The sequence below is a fragment of the Geotrypetes seraphini genome, chromosome 1, assembly GCF_902459505.1.
Source record: "Geotrypetes seraphini chromosome 1, aGeoSer1.1, whole genome shotgun sequence".
NCBI classification, from domain to species: Eukaryota; Metazoa; Chordata; class Amphibia; order Gymnophiona; family Dermophiidae; genus Geotrypetes; species Geotrypetes seraphini.
The window spans coordinates 162,313,830-162,338,553 of NC_047084.1; the positions used below are offsets into that span (position 1 = coordinate 162,313,830).

Sequence of the window (24,724 nt, forward strand, 5' to 3'; positions counted from 1 at the left end):
TATCTGTAATAATTGTTGGAAACATGCAGGGGCTGAACGATACAAGACTTGGGGCTCCTTTCACTAATGCGTGTTAAGGCTTTAACGCGTGGAATAGTGCGTGCTACGTTGCCGTGCGCGCTAGACCTTAACGCCACCATTAGGCTGGCGTTAGTTCTAGAAGCGTAGCACGCGGCGTAGTGTGAGGTAATTTCCTGCGTGCACTAAAAACGCTAGCGCGCTGTAGTAAAAGGAGCCCTTGGTGAACTATCGATAACACCTTACTCTGTATTCTTTGTTTTACGGGAAGCCAGGGCAATTGGTTTAAAATAGGCATTATATGTAATAATAATAATACTTTTATTTCTCATATACCGCTATACCCTAAGTTCAAAGCGGTTTACAATGGGAGTCGTTCCGAGAGAGAGTGCAGTATTTGCAGCTAGAGACAAATGTTTACAACAAGATACATATGTTTAGAACAAGAAAACAGGCTTTGGAACCAGGGATCTGAAAAAACATTAGCATTGGAGCAAGATGTCTAAGTTACATAACGAAGGGTTCAGAACAAGGTACAAGAGATCAGAGCTGTTTACCGGAAGATAATTACAAAGTGAATAAGATACAGGATATTACAATATGGGTAAGATATTGGAGGATATTTACAATATGATACAGGGTATTACAAAGTGAACAAGATACAAGAGATCAGCACTGTTTACAGGAAGATATTTACAATGAGGGTAAGAGGGTGTCAGGTCAAAAGCGCGCCGGGATAAAGGCGCGCCCAGACAATTGAGCGCAGCGTGGGGGTGCGCGCCGCAGAAAATTACTATTTTTAGGGCTCCGACGGGGGGTGTGGGGGGGGAACCCCCCACTTTACTTAATATAGATCGCGCCGCATTGTGGGGGCGTTGTGGGGGGTTTGGGGGGTTGTAACCCCCCACATTTTACTGAAAACTTCACTTTTTCCCTGTTTTTAGGGAAAAAGTTAAATTTACAGTAAAATGTGGGGGGTTACAACCCCCCAAACCCCCCATAACACCGGCGCGATCTCTATTAAGTAAACTGGGGGGGCTCCCCAACAAAACCCTCCGTCGGAGCCCCTAAAAACTGTAATTTTCTTCCCCGCGCGCCTCCGTCTTGCGCTCAGTTGTCGGCGCGCGCCTTTGTCTTTCGCAGGGTTGTCTATGAACCGGGTAAGAGAGTGTTACAGCAAAATACGTCAAAAGGGGAAGGGAAAAGGAAGCAGATGGGCTTTCAGGGGTTACAATTGGTAGAGGATAGACTAGCTGGCGTTGACGAGACGGGTCTTCAGTGATTTTCTGAACTCAGCGTATGATGTGGCATCGAGAATTGGTTTTGCTAGCCATGTGTTCAGTTTAGCTGCCTATACCGAACGTGAAACACTAGTAATCAACCTAGCTGCAGAATTCATTAATTACTGCAAGGCAGGGGGGTAAGGAGCGGTGGCAAATTGCCATGCCGAATGCACAGTTAAGGGCAGGTTCCATGGCTGTGAAATGGTGGGTCATGTGTCCAGTATTCAACATGATCTCTTTAAATGCAGAATATACATTTGGCATTCCAGATAAACATAACCACCGCTCAGTTCTATAATAAGTGCAAAAAAACTGTGCGTGCAATTTAATTAAATAATTAGCACCAGTAATTGGGATCTTTATTTCATTTTAAATTAAAAGTACATATGTACATTTAGGTGCAGGATCCACACCTAAATTTTACATACGAGTCAGAAAAGCGAGCACATAAATGGAAGGGTCATGAGAGGATCAGGTTGTTCCTTGGATTTACGCTCATATTTATAGAGCTAATGGCGAGCCACACCTAATTTAAGTGTATGGATTTACACAATCCATACACCGATAAGTATTTTTGTCTACATATCAGTCGCTTCCCATACCAGCCAATCAAGATGACTTTTATTCAGGGCACTCATTGTGGTGCTTTAGTTCCAAGGCACACCATCTGGAGACTTAGGGCTCGCTCCATCTGTCTTCAGCTTCCTAGTATTAAGGAGGAGCTCTGTAATCCTAAATAGGAATTGAATGTAATCAAAGTAGCGTCTATCACTCCACAGAATCACACCAACTGTCTTCAGCTTTCTAGTATTGAGAAGGAGCTCTGTAATCTTAAGCAGGTATTAGATGCTATCAAAGCAGCTTCCATCACTCCACAGAACCATACCGACTTACCACCACTGTCTCAAAGAGTAACACAATCAAGGAATAAATGGATCACAGTAGGGTCAGGTAGATTGCAACATGTGACACAGAAACATCCACCCTCACAGTTGCACCTACAGAATTCTTTTGCTCCATTAGAGGGTGTCAGGTCAAAAGCGCGCCGGGACAAAGGCGCGCCCAGAATATTGAGCGCAGCGCGAAGGTGCACGCCGCTCAAAATTACTGTTTTTAGGGCTCCGACGGGGGGGGCGTGGGGGGGGCCCACTTTACTTAATAGACATCGCGCCGCGTTGTGGGGGCGTTGTGGGGGGGTGTGGGGGGTTGTAACCCCCCACATTTTACTGAAAACTTAACTTTGTCCCTGTTTTTAGGGAAAAAGTTAAGTTTACAGTAAAATGTGGAGGGTTACAACCCCCCAAACACCCCATAACGCCGGCGCGATGTCTATTAAGTAAACTGGGGGGATTCCCCAACAAAAACCCCCGTCGGAGCCCCTAAAAACTGTAATTTTCTTTGGCGCATGCCTCCGTCTTGCGCTCAGTTGTCGGCGCGCGCCTTTGTCTTTCGCGCCATTGTCTATGAACCCCATTAGAGCATTGCAGTGCTCAAGAAAGAACAGAAATGGAACCATAACCAGTGACAGTAACTCATGAAGAAAAACACCCACAAAGGAAAAGTAAGAAAGCTCAATCCAGAAAATTATTTCACTTTAAGGATTCCTTCATTAGAGGCATTAACCTTGGAACACAAGTCAAGGAGCCTATAATAATGAAGTGTCTCCCAGGATCCTCAGCTACCAGGAGTACACAACAAATACTGTCTATAATTAGGGAAGAAACTATGAATTCTAACACTGATGTTGTTATCCAGCAACTCCCCACTGGCCAACAACTCCCTACTTGCAGCGCAGAGAGCCTTTCGGGAGCTGGGGGAGAGATTAAAACCCTTTGTAAAGACCACAGCTTTTTCAGAAGTACTGCCTACATATGGAAAGGGAGAAGAAAGAGTTAAAAACAGAGGACTTCAAAGCCTGGTGTCATCAAGAAGGGAAATACATGGAAGGACAAGAAACTATATTGTATTGATGAGCTACATCTTACTTTAGCAGGAAAAAGGATCCTTGCCGAGAAATTTAGACAACACGTTTCTAGGCATTTAAACTAAAAGGTGGGGGTGGCTTATGTATGAAGGGGATCAAGAAGGGGATCACGAACAGATCGGAGAGGGTTATCATGCCGCTGTACTGGGCCATGGTGCACCCTCATCTGGAGTACTGCGTCCAGCACTGGTCGCCGTACATGAAGAAGAACACGGAACTACTCGAAAGGGTCCAGAGAAGAGCGACTAAAATGGTTATGGGGATGGAGAGGTTGCCATACAGTGAGAGATTGGAGAAGCTGAGCCTTTTCTCCCTTGAAAAGAGGAGACTGCGAAGGGACATGATTGAAACATTCAAAATACTGAAGGGAATAGACCTAGTAGAGAAAGACAGACTGTTCACCCTCTCCAAGGTAGGGAGAACGAGAGGACATTCTTTAAAGTTGAAAGGGGATAGATTCCGTACAAACGTAAGGAAATTCTTCTTCACCCAGAGAGTGGTAGAAAACTGGAATGTGCTTCCAGAGTCTGTTATAGGAGAAAACATCCAACAGGGTTTCAAGACAAAGTTGGACAAGTTCATGCTAAACTGGTGAGACTGGACTCATTTGGAGCACTGGTCTTGACCTAGGGGCCGCCGCGTGAGCGGACTGCTGGGCAGGATGGACCACTGGTCTGACCCAGCAGCGGCAATTCTTATGTTCTTATAGAGGCCACCCCCAGCAAAAGACAAGAAGTGATGGTAGTAAAGATTGCAACGTCAACAATACTAGCAAATCACTTCTTAGCAATGCAACAGGAAGCGAAACGAAACAAAAAAAACTATACGTAAAAGGAGATTACCACAGAAAAATAGCTGGAAAGCATTGACCACAAACGCTCACAGTCTAAGCAACAAAGTCCATGATCTGCAAACCCTGATATTAGAGGCATCCCTGGATATTGTTGCTATCACAGAGACATGGTTTAGTGAATCCCATGGATGGGATGCAAACTTATCGGGATATAATCTTTTAGGTAGGACAGAGATGGTCAAAAATGTGGAAGGGTAGCTCTCTATGTAAAGATCAATATCGGAGTGACTGAAATGCAGAGGACCTGGGGAGAGGAAGAAGCGATATGGATCGCTCTGAAAAGAGAAGATGGAATGTCTATCTATGTGGGTGTTATCTACAGACCTCGGACTCAGTCGCAGCAAATTGATAAAGATCTGATTGCAGATATCCGACGGTTCGGAAAGAAAGAGGAGGTGCTGCTGTTGGGCGATTTCAATCTGTCAGAGGTGGACTGGAATGTTCCATCTGCGGAATTGGAAAGAAGTAGGGAGGTTGTGGATGCCTTTCAAGAGGCTCTGATCAGACAAATGGTGATGAAACCCATGAGGGAAAAAGCAATATTGGATTTGGCTCACACAAATAGGGAGAGTATCTCTAATATTCAAGCGGGTGCCCACCGTTTGGTTTGATCTAACAGCTAAAGTGGAGAGTGTCAGAGGGAGAGCCGGCACATTTTTGTGTGTTTTCAATATAGTTTGAATTGCGATAGCAGTAAGTATTGCAATTAATCTCTTATTATCATTAGTCATATCGACAGAAGCATCAAATAGATTGAAAATGACTCAAGCTTTTTAGTTTTAGACCAGACAGTGCAGGAAGGAACTCTGATGCAAGTTTCAGACTAAAGACTTCAAAACTAGCATTTCTTCCGCCACTGTGTGGCAGCAGAGGCACAGTGGCCAAGCTGGGAGTTCAAGGGAGAGAGAACTGCAGTAGGCATGAGAGACGGAGCCCGAGGAGGGGGATTTCTGGTCAAAAACACTGCAAATAAACAATGTAGAATTTTCAAACACTTTGCACAGAATTCCACCAGGGTAATATGTTGTCTATGCATTTAGCATCTTAAGAATTACAGAAGAAGGATCTCTTTGCAACAACGTATGTGTTAAGGTTAGAATAAGTAGTGAATGTGAGAAACTGAGGACCTCCAGCAGCCCCTGGCATAGGATTAAGGTTCATTTCTGTCATGGCATGTGGAAAACTAGCCCATGTGAGATATGATGGTTGTATCGAGGTGAGCTATGTTCCACAGAGAGGACAGAAGATCCTCATTTGATGTTGCTTGACCATGGGCGTTGTTTGAAGGTCATTGGGTTACAAGTACCAAATCAGACTAAAAGCATCAGTGCCTGTGATAGGATTTCAGGCTAATCCTAAAAGCAGTGAGAGCAGATAGCATCAGTGTGCTTGCTAATCCACAGCTAATCCAAGCTTAGTGCAATTTTGTGCAAAATTAGTTTTTGCACCCAGTTTGGATATGGAATGAAAATAACTGTTACTTCTGCATTTTACTGTGTCCCACTGTTTCATGCTAGTCAAGGGATTGACATGTTGTTGGGTTTTTTTTTAATTCTTTATTCATTTTCAGACTTACAATAAGTGTGACAATATGTCCAAACAAATTAACAATAAATATATCACTTAATAATCATCAATGGTACAAATAATATGCTCTTATCACCCACCCTTCCCACCCTTTCCTATCATATAATCAATATGATACAATATGTAATAATAAAATTACCCCCTCACCATTGAACTTGTAAATTTAAGGGAAACAATGTCATCTAATCAGTACAATACTTTGTGAATGGCTCCCACACATCTTGAAATTTCCTGAAACATCCCCGCTGTATTGCAATAAATTTCTCCATTTTATAAACATGACATAAGGAATTCCACCAGAAATTATAATTTAATCTACTCCAGTTTTTCCAATTATACGTAATTTGTTGAATGGCAACCCCAGTCATTATAAGTAATAATTTGTTATTATTTGTAGAAATCTGACTTTTTGCTCTCATTGCCATACCAAACAGCACAGTATCATATGATAATGCCACTGGGTTGTCCAATAAACAATTAATTTGGTCCCAAATTGATTTCCAAAAATTCATAATAAATGGACAATAGAATAATAAATGATCTAAAGTCCCTACTTCGAGATGACAGTGCCAACATTTATTAGACTTAGAGCTATCCAATTTTTGTAACCGAACAGGGGTCCATAACGCTCTATGTAACAGAAAAAACCAAGTTTGTCTCATAGATGCCGACACTGTACATCTCATCCTCCAAGACCAAATTCGTGGTCATTGAGATGCAGTAATTTGATGCTTAATCTCAATGTTCCAAATGTCTCTCAGACCAGTGTTTGGTTTCTTTTTAATAAATCCAGTCAGCAATTTATACCACTGGGCGGCCTGGTGACCCAAGAAGTCCACCTGAAAGCATAAGAATTCCATACTATATTGACATGTTATAAAGAAGTAAAAGGTCATGCATTTGATACACCACTTTTCTGTGGTAAAAGCCAAAACAGTTTACATTTATACAATGTTCTTCCACACTCGGTCATACTGTTCGCCATATTTACCATACTGTGTCTTCCATTCTATGATCTCTCATGCCATGTTTGCGACACAATGTTTGCCGTTCCATGTCTTCCATGCTTCGTTTTGTCATGCATATATGCCTTACCATTTTTGCCAAGTCGTGTCACACTATTAACCATGCTGTGTAATTCTGCGTTTACCGTGCTATGTTTTGCCAAACTATGCTCGCCATACTAATGTCTCACCAGACCATGTTTTGTCATATTATGCCTGACCCTGCTTTGTTAACTGTTTTGCCATCTCTGTCAGATAATGTTTGCCATACTGTCTTCTACCATAGGCTGAGAGTGTGGTGCAGGTTACAGAATGAGATGGGGACAAATGTGTCCCCGTCCCCGCAGGAACTCAATTTCCCCGTGAGTTTTGTGGCTGTCGCTGTCCCTGCCCCATTCCTGAAAGCTCTGCCTTAACCGCACAAGTCTCAAACACTTATGATTTTAAAGTGTTTGGGGCTTGTGCAGATGAGGACGGAGCTTAGGCATTGGGGGAATGAGGCATTATGACATCACAATCTGAGCTCTAGAATGTTGCTCCTTATGATTTGAAAGTGTTTGAGGCTTGTGTAGATGAGGACAGTGCTTAGGCATTGGTGGAATGAGGCATTATGACATCACAGGCTGAGCTCTAGAATGTTACTACTTATGATTTTCAAGTGTTTGAGGCTTGTGCAGATGAGGATGGAGCTTGCAGGAATGGGGCAGGGACAGGAAAAGAACTCGCCGGGATGGGATGGGAAAATGAGTTCCTGCGGGGATGGGAAAAAATTTGTCCCCATATCATTCTCTAGTGCAGGGGTTAGAGCTACAGCCTCAGGACCCTGAGATTGAGGCTCAAACCCACACGTTATCTCTCTCTCGGCTTCTTTCAATTTCACCTGGTAGTCCTCTCAATGGTTTTTTAAATTTTATATTTCAGGAACGTCAACTCTTTTGCCTTTATTTACTCCGCCACCAGTTTGGAGAATCATATCGGTTTCCTTTTTCTCTTGTTTTTATTTCTTTTCTTCACATAAAGCTCAGTAGCCATTGTTATTGCTCCTTTCAGCTTGGACCACTGTTTCTCCACTTCTCCTATATCCTCCCATCCTAACAGCTCTTTCTTCAGGTACTCTCCTATTTGGCTAGTCTGTATGTTTGAAATCTAGGACTGAGTTTTCATCGCCAGCCACAGCAGGAACAGCTCCAACCCTCATAGGAATTCCTATGAGCGTCGAAGCTATTACCACCAAGGCCGGCGCTAAAAACCGTTCTGCAGTTTTATAAAGGGGGGAGGTAAGTGGATTACATGTAAAACAGTCATATCTATGAATTTAACAAATTTAACAATTTTAGCAAACATGACATGTTAGCTGCAGTTAATGTTACTCAAATAACGCATAAGATTTCATCCTGTCCTACTAAACCAGCTGCCAAGACCTCAATATACCATATTATTATTATTATTATTTTATTTCTTATATACCGCTATACCGTGAGGTTCAAAGCGGTTTACAATGAAGATAGATTAAAAATACATTAAAATAAAATAAATAAAAATGGTACTTTGGATTTCCCTAGCTGTCCCGAAGGCTCACAATCTAGCTAAAGTACCCGAGAAAACAATAAATAAAAATAAAATAAATGAAATAAAGTAAATTCCAGTCAAACAATAGGTTCTGATGTTAGAAGTTCATAAAGACGATATGTCCCTATCCCTGGAACACTACAAAAAGTAAACAAAAAAACACCTCAACAAGTAAATGGGAATTCAGCAATTTCTTAAAAGCCATCTTGTTACTACACGGCCTCAAAACCCAACTGTCATTCCCAAGAGGATCCCTCAACCACAACCTCCACAATCTCACTTCTCTTCTGTGTCTGTTAAGGATGGATAAGCCACAGAGGATAAGGTACTCCCAGGGGTTGAAAGAAGAGGTTGAAACACAAGAAAATATGATTTTATTTATTTATTGGGATTTATAATTACTTTTAAGGAGCGATTCACCCAAGGTAGTGTACGGCAGGAACTGCTTGGCATAAAACTTACAGGCCTCCTTTTATCAAGCTGTGTAAAAGCTCCGACAATCATAAGAATTCTATGACTTTGGCGCTTTTACCGCAGCGGTCTGGATTAAAAAAACCCTTACGCAGCTTGATAAAAGGGGGCCACCATTTTCTCAAAAGCATAACCATCGTAAAATGATCAGACATAAGCCCAGATATAGTCAATGTGTTAAACATGGAGTCAAGCAAATTGAAACCGATAAGAACAACATGACTGTCATAATACACACATTAAAACCACACAGTAGAACAATCATAGAACAGAAATATGATAAATGTCATAGGGTACAAATGATTCATCATAAAAGGAAGCATGGAGGAACATTAACATAACACGGATATGATGCTTACAATGTCTGCACCATACATCAAGATAAAATAGATAGGATTTTCTTTTTTTTTTTTTTTAAATATCTTTATTTATTTTGAAGCCATAAATAAGTGCAACATATTATACAATCATATTACACTATAAAAGCACTTAAATTCACTCAAAATTGTAATCTATGACAAATAGATATATCACCCCCCCATACTTATATTCAAAAATTACACTCAAATTAAAGAATTAAAAATATTTTCTAACCCACCCACCCTGGACGTGTATGATCAAAGGGCAAAATCAACAATCACTCTTTGCAAAATTTTGTCAATGGCCCCCAAATCCTCAGAAACTTCTTATAATGTCCCTGCCATAAAACGTTCCATTTTAAAGACGTGACACAAAGACTCCCACCAAAAGGTATAGTTCAATCGATCCCAATTTTTCCAATTCCTTAAAATAAGCTGCATGGCAACCCCTGTCATAATAAAGAGAAGTTTGTTATTGTGAGATGATATTTGGCTTTTAGCTCTCATCAAAGTGCCAAATAGCACAGTGTCGTATGTTAGTGCCACTGGGTTTTCCATTACTTTGTTCACCTGATCCCAAATGGATCTCCAAAATTGAAGTATCAAGGGACAATAAAATAATAAATGATCTAATGTCCCAGGGTCAAGATGACAGTGCCAACACCTATTAGACTTGGAACTATCTCATTTCTGTAATCTAACCGGAGTCCAAAATGCTCTATGTAACAAAAAAAAAAAACCACGTTTGTCTCATAGATGCAGACACCGTACATCTCAACCTCCAAGTACAGATTTGTGGCCATTGAGACGCAGTAATACGATGCTTTATCTCAATGCTCCAAACGTCACAAAGACCAGTTTTCATAACATCAGTATGAGCAAGTGCAGTTGAGACATATAGTTGGACAAGCTGTGTAGGACAAAGTCATTGGGTGGATTAACTGAAGGTAAATTATAGGGACCGTTGAATAGGGACTGAGGAGCTCATCTTAGCTAGAGGCCACCTGATATTTAGGCCCTCTTTTACAAAGGTGCGCTAAGCGATTTAGCGCACGATTAGCGCATGCTAAATCAACGCATGCGCTAAATGCTAACGCGTCCATAGGATAACATGCATGCATCAGCATTTAGCGCGCGCTAAAAAGCATAGCGCACCTTTGTAAAAGAGGGGGGGTTAGTGTTATTTAACTAGCCAGGAATAGCTCTGGCCAGTTAAATAACGTTTAGCTGGCTAATCATCAATATTTAGTGAGAGAAAGCTGGCTATGTCCACTGAATATTCGCGGCTAGTGGCTAAAACTTAGCTGGCTATATTGTGCAACAACCACCAATATTGAGTGCTGACTGGACAAGTTTAGCGGCCAAATGAGGCCACGTAAATAGCAGGCCTATCTTTGTCCGCCATAAATGTAACTGACCAGCACTCAATATCAACTTATCGACTACAAAATCTCCCAGATATTCAAATGCCAGTCACTGGAAATGACCCTGCATTGAATATCTGGTGACTGCAAGAATTAGCAAGCCTGCCTCCCGTGGTCTGAATATTGACCCACTGCTCAATTAATTTAATTGAGCAATTTATAACCCACCTTTTCACATACATTAAATTCCCCATTCTCCTATGAATGGAAATACAATAACACCCCCCCCCCAAAACAAAAGAAAAAAAATCCAACCCTGCTGTTTCTCCAAGTAGGTTGGAGGATCCAGGCTTCTGTCTACAAGACCAGATATTGTATTCATTTACTTATATAAATGTATATACTCTCTCCTTGGAAAATGCCAGTCAAGATGGTGTACAATCATAAAACATTAAAACCCCCAATTAATTTAACATTAAGGGAACAGCTGTGCTTTTAAAGAATATATTGAATTTAGGATTTTAGACGTGATCAACCTTCATGTCGAAAGCTAACAGGTATCAAATGCATATAATGGAATTTCAGGAAGCAGTTAACATCAGGCATAATTCAGCAAGAGTATAGAAGCAAATACTTCTGCTTTTCTTTTCTCTTTGTTCAGGTTCACCTTATTCAACAAAACAATGGGGCCTGTTACCAAAGTGCTCTAATCAGCTGATGCAATTCTCTATGAGGCGGCAGCAAATGAATCAAGCATGGCTGCCCAGGCGACATGGTGACAGTTGTGCATGATGCTCAGGACTCAGCTCTGCCCTCCCATCCACCGATTGGTCCTACTGAAGGGATGCCCCTGGACATAGTTGGCACACACTGCTGTGGCATCAGTGTGGCTCCCCTCTTGTGACTGGCTGGTGGTGGCGGGGGAGCCTTCTTTTCCCCAGTGGTAGCCCTTTTGATGCCTGCCGTGTGAGTTTCTCTCCCTCCCTCCCAGAAGAATATGTAATGACTTCTGTGTCAAGTGTATCCTGTTAGTTGTGGCAATAATAATAATAATAATAATAATAATTTTATTTCTTATATACCGCTATTCCCTAAGATCGAAGCGGTTTACAGTGAAAGTTGTGTCTCCAGAGAGTACAGTGTTAACAGTAGGATATAGGATAATACAAAGTGAGCAGGTACTGGGGTGATTACAATAAGGTACAAGATATTAACAAGAGAACAGTTACAGGATGTTTACAATAAGATACAGGAAGTTATACTAAGTTATAGGATGATACAATATGAACAAGAGATCAATGCTGTTTACAGCTAGATATATATAATGTGCATAAGAGGTGTACAGCATTAAGCGTTGGGGGAAGGGAAAAGGAAGGGGGAGGACTTTCGAGGAGGATTCTGTTAGGGACCACATACCTTCTATTTGCGTACCTGTATCTACTGTAGACATAGGAAGGCTCTGCTAGAGACAATTTACCCCCCCCCCCCCCCCCGCTTCCCCCCTCCCCCACAGAGGCAATTCTGAGCCTAGTGAGACCTTCTTCCCTATCTAGAGAGACCTGAGAATGGTGTTGCATCAACCAAAATGAAGATTGGGACTAATACAGCTGTTGTCTTTTGTCACATGTCCAGCTGGAACATGGGGAGCACGGTGCTTGGAGCAGGTCACCCAGAAACGTGCACATTAGAGGTCTGCATGGGAACGGGGATCGAGGGAATCGTGGGGGTCCCGCAGGAATCCCCCCTAATCCACGGGACTCCCACAGGGACCCCCCTTTGGCCCACGGGACTCCCACGGGGATGGAAGGCTTTGGAAGCAGGGTTCATCCATATAATATAATGGACATGTCAGCCTTAGTAAAAGAGGGGGTGTATAAGTTACCGTATTTGCCGGCGTATAAGATGACTTTTCAGTACCTTAAAATCCTCCCCAAAGTCGGGGGTCGTCTTATACGCCGGGTACTGTTTAGAGAGCTGCACGGGGACGCCCCTAGGGTCGCGGGGATCCCGTGGGGACGCCCCCTAGGGTCGCGGGGATCCCATGGGGACGCCTCCGAGGGTCGCGGGGCTCCTGCGGGGCTGGATGCTCAGTCTTCTGGATGTACGCGGCTCTTCTTCTCCCTACCTTCTCTGCTTGCAGCACAGAGCCGAACGGAAGTCTTCCTGACGTCAGCGCTGACGTCGGAGGGGAGGGAGGGCTTAAACAAAGCCCTCCCTCCCTCCGACGTCAGCGCTGACGTCGGGAAGACTTCCGTTCGGCTCTGTGCTGCAGGCAGGGCAGATAAGGAGAAGGAGAGTAGCCTCGCGGTTCGAGTGGCTACCAAGGGAGAGGGGCGGCCGCCCCGCCCCGGTTGCAGCACAGCCGGCCAGGTTCCCTTACTTTTGGGGCACTTCCCCGACCGACCATTAATAGCCCGGGTCCGACAATCCTCCCTGCCCTGTAGCCGCGAATCTAAATTACCTTCTTACAGCAGCTGTTATCGGTCGGTCGGGGAAGTGCCACAAAAGTAAGGGGACCTGGCCGGCTGTGCTGCACCCGGGGCGGTAGAGAAGGTGTGCGGAAGAAGGGGTAGTCTTATACGGCGAGTATATAACAAAACTCTATATTTTAACTAAAAGTTGGGGGGTCGTCTTATACGCCCAGTCGTCTTATACGCCGGCAAATACGGTAATTACCTGAACAGAAAACAAAAAAAGAATTCCACCAAAGAGATTCCACAAGGAAAACAGCAGTGCAAACACAAAAGAATCTGTGGAATTGATGATCCTGTCAGAAGTAATTGCTGCTTTTTATGGGGACGGGCGAGGATGGAGGGAATTCCTTGCGGGGATGGGTGGGGATGGAGAGGATCCTGACGGGGACGGGTGGGGACGGAGAGGATCCTGGCGGGGACGGGCAGGGATGGGTGAGATTTCTGTCCCCGCACAACTCTCTAGTGCACACAGGACAAGACTTAGCTGGAGAAGGAAACAAAGCGACACTGATCCCTAGCTGGAATAAGGCAGGGAAAGACTTAGCCTTTGGACTATAGCTGAAAGCTCAGGTACTTCCTGAAATTTGGTGTTAAAAGGCTTTGAATAAAGCTGTGGCGTTTTTGCCCACACTTCTTAATCTAATGTGTTGTGTGTCGTTTATTACAAATAATTAATAATTGTTGACTTGTGATGTGGTAAGAGCCCAGGGATGAGTATGGGTCACCTGCCTATGCTATGGGGTGTGACTGATTAAGCGGTTTTCCCTCCCCCATGCAAACATTATACCCCTGGGCAGCAGGGAACACTAATCAGAAAGAGAATGGACTACATGTCCCAGAATACCCTGAACTTTGGGGGCTCAATGCTGAGTCAGAGGGGCAATTTCAAGTTCAAGTTCAATTTATTTAATATACTGCAAATGGGGGCGGAGCTTGACAAGATGGCGGCTCGAATTGGCACGCCGACATTGCGGCAGACATAGAGCAATATTTTTGCCTAAGAATGGTAAAAAGGAGATCTAAGCGCCCGGAGCTACCGTGCGAGCGATTACCTACAGTCGGCCCGATGGATGAGTTCGTGCAGCAAGGCCAGGGGACGCAGCAGTTTCTGGAAGGAAATGCCTTGGAATTACCTATCGGTGAGACCTAGCTCTCAAAATCCCAATCAGCAGAATTTATCTGCAGATAGTTTGGATTTAACTAATTTCCTAGAGAGGTTGGAAACTGAGACTCAGGTACCAGCCACATTAATAATAATAGTTTATATACCGCATATACTGTGAAGTTCTATGCGGTTTACAATGATTATTAGTACAGTTCGCTATTGATTCATATAGGGAATGGATGTTAAAAATGTTCTTCAAATATAAAGATGTTCCCTTTTTGTCTAATATTATAAGAATGTACCCAGATGTTTCACGTCTGACACAGAAGAGAAGGAAACACTTTCTTACATTGAGACCTAAGGTGGTTCAACTGGGGGCGACCTTTGTCCTGAGGTACCCCTGTAAATGTGTAATGATTTACAAAGAGAACAGATATGTTTTTATGAACCACAGCAGTTATCTAAATTTATTGCTTCTCAAGACAATAAGTAATAATTAACTCTGATTCTCACTCCATTTAGATAAGGGATTGTTCTATGGCAGTAGAGCCGCCTTTTGGTTTTCCTAGTTATATAATTTGTTTGTTAAATTTCAGCAATTTAAGCTCTGTCTCCAATTGATTGTGGACTAACTATATTGTGTACTTAAAAAATTTTCCCTGAATTATGTGGATTTAATGATAATTTCTAATTTCATTATATTTTTTCTTGTGTTTTGATTTTGATGATTGTCAAAATTATAAAACTAATAAAGCTTTAGAACACAAATCTCCTGCCTTTATATTTAGACTTTTAATACCCTATACTTCCTCTAGATCTCTTAGATCTCAAGATCAGCAACTTTTAGCTATTCCCTCACTAAAAGTTATCAACACAAGGCGTAACACTATCTTTTCCATAACAGCTCCTCAATCTTGGAACAATCTTCCATTGTACATAAGACAGGAAAAAAACTTAACAAAATTTAAGTCAGAACTTAAAAGTTTTCTATATATTGACGCCTTTAATAACTGATCTTTCTTTTTTTCTCTCCGCATCCATAATTCAAAAGGTCAATTGTCTTTGTCCCCATTCCTATTGTTTTTCCCCTGAATTTAATTAAATATTTTAAATTTGAATTAGTGATTGTATTATCGAATGTAACCATTAAATATTTTTCCTTTTGTTTCACTATAACCTATTTAAATTACCTTTAAATGTAACGTTATTTGTGTTATGTGTATTTTAGATAATTGTATGTTTAATTTAATAATTGCAAGTGTGTCACCAACTATTTTATTTGTACATCGCCTTGAATTTTGAATTGGCGATAAATCAAAAATACCTAATAAACTTGGAAAACTTAGAAATATAAACATAATATACTGCAAATATAAAACCAGAAGGCAAATCTAAGCGGTTTACAATAAAAAAAATTTAAAACAAAACAAACAAATTAAATGGGGTAAGAACAGAAAGAAGACAAACGTAAAGGAAAACAATTGAGAACATGGGGAAAGAGGAATCAGGGGTTACAATAAAAATAAAAAAAGGGGGAAAGGGATGAACAATGTGGTAAGGGAGGGAACAAAGAATTTAAATCTGTCCACACGGATAAAAAAAAAAAAAAAGTAGCCTTCAGGAGTAAGTAAGTTAAGGGCTAAAGGCCAAAGAGAAGTCGTATGCCTTTAATTGTGCCTTGAAGGTTACAAATGATTTCTCTGAACGAAGGTAAAAAGGCAAAGAATTCCAGAGAGTAGGAGCCATAACACAGAATGAAGAATTCCTATGGAAATCCAGGAAAAGTTGTCTAAATGAAGGAATGATTAATAACTGCTGTTGTGAGGAGCGTAAGGTTCTTTGAGGCGAGGATGGGACCAGAAGACTGTATAAAAACGAGAGAAGACCACTCGATAGAATCTGGTGAGAAACGATATTATATGTAAAGGGGATGCGATATGACGCCAGAAGCATGTGTTCTGATTTTAGGAGCAGTGAGATATGATCGAACTCAGAGCTGTGCTGGAGTAATCTCACTGCAGTGTTCTGGACTAATTATAGACAATGTAATTGGAATTTTGGGAGTCCAATGAAAACAGAATTGCCATACAGTAATCAAGTTTGCTCGAAAAAAAGGAGTGTATTAGAATACGGAGTGAACTTTGTTGAAGAAATGAACTGGAATACTTTTTTTGTTCTGTGTTCTTTATATAATTAAGTTCAAATACGTTTTTGAAATGTGTTGAACATTTATTGTATTTTTGTTTATATTTTTTCAATAAAATATCTTGGGGAAGAAATGAACGAATGGATCGAATTTGAAGGAGTGCAAAGAAAGATGAGGAAACCAACTTAGAAATGTGTGAATGAAAGCATGGAAGGTCATAATCGAAAGACACGAATAAGTCCCCTTTTGGCCTAAGTCCCTAAATGCAGAAAGTAGGCAGCAGGGAAATGTCCATTCTCAAAAAAACTGTCCAAAATTAAGGTTTTTTTGAGAATGACCTACCTCTACGTTCAATAGTTTAATCGCTCAAACCACCACTACGTCTATCCTTAAGACACATTCCCCACCACAAAACTGCCCAAGTCTCAAACGCCCAAAAGAAGACCTTTTAGGCAATGGAGGGGTCAGTCCTTCGCCTAAAATCAGGATTCTATAACCGGTATCTGTCAAAAACAATGCCAGTTACAGAATCCTGGACATCCACCCCCCCACACACAAAGATCACGGTAGGAGAGATGCCTTATTTCTCCTGCCATGATCCACCATCCCCCAGAACAGCTTACCGGCAGGAGGGAGCCCAAGCCCTACTGCCAGAAGGCAAACAACATCCCTCCCAACACTCGTAATCGTCACCGGCAGGCGGGAGTCCAAGCCCTCCTGCTGGAAGACAAACAACCCCTCCCCCCCGAACACCCGGCAGGAGGGAACCCAAGTAGAAGTACAATGGGGGGGGGCTGGTATAGGGGGGAGGGAAGGGGGTCCAAAGAGTCATGCATATGCTGGACTGGGGGGAGGGGGAAAAATAAATAATGTGTCTAAAAACAGAGGAGAGGGAGAGAGATGGTGGACAATGGGATTTAGGGAGGTGATGAACAGAAAAGGAGAGAATTTGGACTCAAGGGATGGTGTAGAGATACTAGATAGGCGGCTACGGTAGTTGGGAAGAGAAAGGGAGAGATGGTGGACCCTGGGGTGATGGGGAAGGAGGGAGAGATGCTGGATGAAAGGGTAGTTGAGAAAAGGAGAGATGGTGGATTCGGGGATGGTGGGGGTCCATCGCTGCAGCAGCGGGGATGGAGACAAAAATAAGGAAAGATGCCAGACCTCCAAGGGAGGGAAGGGAAACCGAAGGGGAGGTCAGAGATGGAAGATGGATGGTTAGCACGGAGAAAGAAGGAAACGACAAATAAGCAGGAGACCCTGGCAAGCGAGTTATGAGAAGACAACCAGAGCCTGGGAAAACATGATTTGAATAATGATCAGGCAACAAAAAATAATTTTATTTTCTGTTTAGTGATTGCAGTATGTCAGATTTGAAATGTGTATCTTGCCAGAGCTGGTGTTAAATCCTAGCTCACGTTCGCAGTCTAACAGAGAGAGGAAAAGTCTTTTGTGTTTGTTTATTTTGTTTCCACCACAGCACCAGTGTGGGTAGGAGAGGTAGGGTTGTATGATTGGTTGGTCTGTGTATAACGTCACCTGTAGATCCGTTTTAGGCGGCGTGCTCTCCCGCCCGGGCACCCCGCCCTCCAGCCGACCTCTTCGTTTGTGTCTCGTCGGGGGTTAGGTTCCTGAAGAAGGGCTCCTCCCGAAACCAGCGCGGTCGAACCTCTTCTCCTGGCGCGGTTTTTTGCGTTTATTAGTCTGTGAGATAGTTTCAGATAAGTATCGTGTTTATTTGACATTTTTTGTATGGTGATTTTTGATTTTGTTGTGTGATTCGGGGGGTCTGGCTGGCAGGGTTTGTGTGGGGGTCGCTCAGGTTGTTTGTGTTGAGTTTGATTTACTCACTTTGATTGGTTGATTGGTTTGATTTAGTGGACTCTGTCCCTTTAAATTTCAGCACACCCAGGGTGCTCAATGATGGTGTGTGGGTGGAGGCTTACCGCCTTGACCCAGAAGTGAAGTGTCGGAGCTGTGCTCCTATCACTGAGGGTTCACACTGAGAGCGCCCTATAATACAATACATTATATTTATTCCATTTTGGTCTGTAAGCTGCGAGCCAATTTTGGCGTCCTGAGCGTCCCCCACATAAACCTTGATGTGACTAGGTTGCCTTGATTGAAACTCGGCAGGTGCCCCTTTTGTAGGCACCTGCCGCAGGAGGTGCAGCTTACAGAATCAGCCCTTAAGGGCCTGATTCTATCTAGATACATTGCCTACAAAATTGGTGCCAACTAGAGCAGAGCTAAACACAATTTAGATGCCCATTATAGATTGTATTTGGTTTATTTATTTCCAGTAACCCATTTCTGCATACACTACATATACAAGGTTGACAGTTTTTACACACAGTACAGTTTTTGAAGATCTATTCTAGATTGATGTGGGGTAAAGGTTGGTTATACAGTATATGCTTTCAAAGAAACATAGCATTTTTTTCATGCATAAATTCAACTGGTTGGTGTGTATTTGCAGATGTCTTTTTTGATTTTGTAGTGTTTGGCTTTTATTATTTGCTAGCGCTGCTATAGATTCCCACCCACCCCCCTTCTATTTTTGCTATTTTTTCCATTTTGGTACAATTTGAGCCACTGTAGTTTACGCATTCCTTTTGCTATTTGACTAACTAGGTACCTCTTGAGCCACCGTAGTTTTTTCAATCATTTGAAGCCGTTCTAGCTCGGGAATCAGCTATATTAGCTCTGGCTGCGCCGAGGGTAATGTTTTTTTATTAGCCCTACACGTTTACGTGCTACGTGGGTTGATTAGGTAAGTGCATCATTTTCCTAACCATTCTCTAATGCTCTTAGCTTAAACAGTTTTGTATAGATGCTCTTAGATCACAAGTCTCTGCCTCCCCCCTCCTTTTTTAAACTGTTTTAATGAACACAGATTATGTGCAAAATATTTGTTCACAAAACCTTTTTACAAAATAACGTTTATTTAATATTTAATATAGTGCATGCATATAACTTCGATTTAGTTTTTTTTTTTTAAATATCTCTGCTTTTATACACTGCGTGCTATTTGTCCTTTTTACTTAACTTACAATCAGCTACAAACCTCCACATTTAAGAGAGACCTGCGTTTGCGACATTGACCAACCTAATACAGTATGTGCTTATTTCATAGTTCAGATATCGGTGGTTTTTGTAAGAATGCATTTTCTGCACGTGTGGCTGCAAAACTAAGTACTGTACTGCTAACAATAGAAACACACAGCAGTTTGTTTCTCCTTTGCCAAACATGTCTGTCTGCTTGGAACTTCAAATGTTCCTGTTATTTAATTTTAGCAACCTTGTAAACATTCCCTTTAAATTTAGGCCTTTATATTTGTTGTATTGTTTCAGCACTGCTTATAAGAGAAATTTGCACTGTCGATAATTTTTAGACTGTCCTAGTGACAATTGCAATTTCGACATTTGTCCAGTAGGTGGTGCTGCTATTCATAAATCTCTGTTTTGCTTCCTTTTTGTTGGTTTTTGAACTATTTCTCGTTTAGAGCTGGCTCCTAAGCATCTTTTATTTCATCTGGACCTATGAGGTATGAAAATCATATTCTGTGAGAGCTGCTATACTTGCATTACCCCTCTCCTAAAGTCACTTCCTTGGCTCCCCATCTGTTTCTGAATACAATTCAAACTCTTCTTGCAGACCTATAAATGCATTCTCTCAGCTGCCCCTCCACTATCTCTCTTCATTTATCTCCCCCTATGTTCCGTTCAGCTGGTAATTCCCTCCTATCTGTGCCCTTCTCCTCTGCCAACTCCAGACTCCGTCCCTTCTATTTTGTTGTGCCATATGCTTGGAACAAACGGCCTGAATCCCTAAGGTGGTCTCCGTCTCTGGCAGTGTTCAAGGCCCAGTTAAAAGACCACCTCTTTGAGACTGCTTTCAGCTCCTCTCACCTTGGATTCTGCATCCCCTGTCTGTCCAGCTTAGATTGTAAGCTCTTCTGAGCAGTGCCAGTTTATTAAATGTCAACATGTACAGCGCTGTGTATGCCTTTTCAATGCTATAGAAGTGATAACTGGTAGTAGTAATTTAAGAGCTTTGTTTAAAGAATTTTTGCTGACGATATATCGAATCTAATCTTCCATCTGTGAATCGCACAAACCTATACAAACTCAAGGCGACAGATCGAAGAAGGGGGGAGCATGGAGAAGCCAGGGGAGGGGCCTAGAAGTAGAGGGTGCTATACATAAGCTCAAACAGTTAATTGTCAGAGGTGGGTCTTCAGGTTTTTTCTGAATGCGGTGTAGTTTGTCTCTTTCCTGATTGCTTCTGGTAGGGTCATTCCAGGTTTTTACACCCAGATAAATTAGCGTAGAGTGGAAAATTTGCTTGTAGTGGAGGTATTTTATGGATGGCAGGTTTAGTTGAAATCTGTTAAGGATTCTTCTTGATGTCGACCAAACCGTGGAGAATAGTTGGGTGAGTGGGGCTGCTGAGTTTCCGTACAGAATCTGGTGGTAGGATACATGAAGTTTTGAGAATTATTTGCGATGATATTGGGAGCCAGTGTAGTTGCCTGATGAAGGTTGTGATTGAATCGTATTTATTTAATTTTGTAGATTAGTCTAACGGCTGTGTTCGGGATGAGCTGCAGCTTGTGGATAAGAGTGACCCTTTTGCTAAGCTGTGTTGGATGCTAATGTGCACCTAAAGTAGCACAAAATGGGAGGACTGCAGGACAAGCTACAGCAAAAGGTGGTGATCATGAAATCTACACACGTTAATTTTTTTTTTCAGGGGGGGGGGCAGAGAGGGAGCATTCCGGCACTAACCAGTTGATGAAGTGATTGGTGCATGGATCCTGTGTGTGCCTTCACCCCTAAATTCTATAAAGTGGGGCCCTTTAATTAAAGCTTAGTGTGCACTAAATGTTAAACATCTCATAAACCTCTGGACCACATGACACTCCCTCTTTTACTAAGGTGCGCTAACTGATTAGCGCGGTCTAAACGCTAATGCGTCCGTAGACTAACGTGCGCGTTAGCGTTTAGCGCGCGCTAATTCGATTAGCGCACCATAGTAAAAGAGGGCCTTAGGGCCGGATTAGCGCATGTCAGTCTTAAGTTGGGCACCGTTTATAGAATCGCACTTAGCGGCTCCTAAAGCAAACTTAGGTGCTGGTAGGACTCTGAACCTGAGGTGTACCGTGTTCATGCCGGGGCTTTCTTGGACTAAATACTGGTGCCTAAGTCCAAAACGAGCGCCTACGTATAAAACGCCCAAGATCCGGCTCTTACCATGCCTACGTTCCAGTAGGTGCCTTGGACTAGGCCACTACCTGAAAGTCGTAGGCACCTACCACCCATTTTAATTTAAGCCAATTATGTGGTGGTAATTGCTTGTTATCAGTGCCAATTAAGCTGTTTAAAAGTTAAGGGCTTAGATCGGCTAGGCATGCCAGTTATAGGTGCCTAATTTTGCGCATCATTTATAGAGTTAGGGCCTTAGTGCATGCCAAGCTTTACTAAAAGGGCCCCAAAGTTTTTACTTTACAGCCTAGATACAAGAGGAGAGTGATTTCAAGAAAAAGACGGTGTAAAATGGGGGAAATTTGCCACCTAGGAGACCTAGAGCAGTGGTCTGAAACTCGCGGCCCGCCAGGTACTATTTTGAGGCCCTCAGTATATTTATCATAATCACAAAAGTAAAATAAAACAGCTTCTTGATCATATGTCTCCTTAGCTATAAATGACAATATTATTATTAAGACTTAGCCAAAAGGAAAGATTTATAAACTATAAAGAGTTTTACCTCATGCAAAATTGACATTTCTATAATAAAACATTTAACTATTTTTTTCTGCGGCCCTCCAAGTACCTACAAATACAAAATGTGGCCCTGCAAAGAGTTTGAGACCACTGACCTAGAGTAACTATTAATCAAAATAAGCTTATATTTAGGGCACTGAGGGGGTTCCCCCTCCCTACCTATCATGCCCTTAAGTATTTCACTGCCATCTGCCACACCTGCTATCCGATGTGAATTTGTGGTTTTCTAATCATTATAAATATATATATATATATTTTTTTGTTTGTTTGTTTGTTTTATACAATATTTCTCAGCACTTACTGAGTTTTAATGCCTTGTCGGTTAAGCAATGAAAGGGCACCATTGTTGGGCTGTGCTTAGGGCATCAGTTGTCCTTAATCCAGCCCTGCCACCTTCATAGATCTCCATGGCCACAGACAGAATCGTTGTACGCCTGCCGATGGGAATGCTGTAACATAAGCCATCAAAGCGGTCTTTAAGTTTTTGTTTTTTAGAGAAGGCTCAGATTGAATGCCTAAATGAAGGGCATTCCATGAAGTCGGAGCAATGACTGTTTAGGTTCTTCCAGTTACCCTTGTTTTACAAACTTGTCAGTGAGTAAGAACAATTGATAACTGCTTTTGAGAAGAATAAATTGTATACGAGGACATAATAATTTGGAGGGGGGAGGGTAGATTACTCAGCCTATGGCAATACGTGTGTGGATCCTGGCATGCCAGTCCCTGCTGTCTGACGTACTTATGAACATCGGGAGTCGGTGTGTGGCGCCAAGGACATTAGTTGAAACGCTTTTATGAATACAGTCGAACGCAAACCCTGACTAGCCAGGCCAAATATTGTGTCAGGAGTGCTTTTATCTGTGTCCGCTGCGAAGGCTGTGGCTGTTTTGATTCTAACTGCTTTCGCCACCCTCTTCTTTCCAGTGTGTGTGTGTGTTTTCACACTGCCGAAACGGCCTGCATGGAGTAAACCAGGAATGCACCTTTGCAGGCTGAGAGACATCGGTAATTTTCACGATGCTGTGTGAAGAGCCTGTCGTGCCTAACCGAGCTCCAACAATGGGCAAGAGGTAAGGAACCAATGAGAGAGAAGTGCTTGCGTGATGCCTGCTATGATTGACAAGTATGTTGGCTTGTTATGGTGATTATGATGTCGCAAAGCGTTCTGCTGCTTTGTCTTTCTGAGGTTTGCAGTCACTGTACATTGCAGTGTGCAGCATTGAAAGTGAAAGGTTGATTTTAAATAAAGGGGTAGGTGTATGTGTACAGCACTGTGTACATGTGGAAATCCTTAGAAACATAGAAATAGACGGCAGATAAGGGCCACGGCCCATCCAGTCTGCCCACCCCAAAGACCCTCCCCTACCTTATATTTTCACGACGCAGTATCTTCATCTGCTTGAATAGACCAGTGTTTCTCAGCTCGGTCCTGGAGTGCCCTCTGGCCACTCAGGTTTTCAGGATATCCACAATAAATATGCATGAAAAAAATTTGCATATAATGGAGGCAGTGTATGCAAATCAAGTTTCTGCATATTCATTGTGGATATCCTGAAAACCTGAGTGGCCAGAGGGTACTCCATGACCGAGTTGAGAAACACTGGAATAGACCACTTGAGCTTCAGTGCAGCTAAAACATGGGAGGTGTTTTTTTTAAAAAAAATTTTCTAGGTCAGTCTGAAAATAAAGATAAGCCTTGTAAATAATTTTCCTTAAAACCTAATTGAGGGTTTAACCCAGGGATCTCAAAGTCCCTCCTTGAGGGCCGCAATCCAGTCGGGTTTTCAGGATTTCCCCAATGAATATTAATTGAAAGCAGTGCATGCACACAGATCTCATGTATATTCATTGGGGAAATCCTGAAAACCCAACTGGATTGCGGCCCTCAAGGAGGGACTTTGAGACCCCTGGTTTAAACTGATCTTGCAGTACCCCAAAGCTGACCAGAAATGAATTGCATTCAAATGCAACTGAATCGATGCATTTCCTTCTCATGAGAACTGAGGAGAGAAATTGTTATGGCTCAAAATAGACCTAGGAAGCGTTGTACCACTGAGTGGGAGGGAAAAGATCTCTTCCTTGCCCCCCCTTTGTCCGTTTAAAAATGGTAAAAAAAAGAAATTGCAGCAGACTCAAAATACTGCAGTGAGATTGATATATGGTCTGAAGAGATACAATAGTGTTTCTATATTATATAAGAAACTTAATTGGCTGTCTATTGGGAAACGTAAAGAGTTTTTTAAAACTGTCTGATTCACCATATTATACAGACGGAGGCTTCTAATCATCTCACTTTGTTCTTTTCATGCTTGCATTATTCATCTAATAGATTGAGTAATACATTTTTATTGCAGTTTTTTCTTCTTTTAGAGGTATATGTTTTAAACGTCAATTTAATTCTTCTTTTATATATGCTGCTATTGTTTGGAATGATTTACCCATACAAATAAGGACAGAAGTTAGTTATTGGAACTTTCATAGAATGTTGAAGAAAACATTTTTTATGGTAGATTGTAAAGTTAGTACTTTTAGTTAAAGAATTGTAAACACATCTTTTTGACCAAGGAATTGTATTTTCCCATAGAATTATTATGGCTTCTTTTTGATATAAATCGCCTTGAACTAAATCAGTGGTCTCAAACTCAAACCCTTTGCAGGGCCACATTTTGGATTTGTAGGTACTTGGAGGGCTTCAGAAAAAACAGTTAATGTCTTATTAA

The 24,724-nt window shown here is 42.0% G+C and overlaps 1 protein-coding gene across 6 annotated transcripts in view; it reads left to right on the forward strand.

The window, feature by feature from the left end:
• The first annotated feature begins 18,857 nt into the window (after positions 1 to 18,857).
• Positions 18,858 to 24,724, forward strand: part of TRIM2 (tripartite motif containing 2) — a 214,163-nt gene continuing 208,296 nt past the window's right edge. Inside the window, exons 1-4 of one of the 6 annotated variants that reach the window (XM_033940826.1) lie at positions 18,892 to 18,990; positions 19,724 to 19,765; positions 21,813 to 21,814; positions 22,929 to 23,074. The gene's annotated coding sequence lies outside the window, so the exon portion shown is untranslated. Of the gene's footprint in view, positions 18,991 to 19,723; positions 19,766 to 20,795; positions 20,935 to 21,812; positions 21,815 to 22,928; positions 23,075 to 24,724 lie in introns of all 6 variants that reach the window. The other 5 variants (XM_033940856.1, XM_033940863.1, XM_033940874.1 and 2 more) reach the window with 5 other exon arrangements.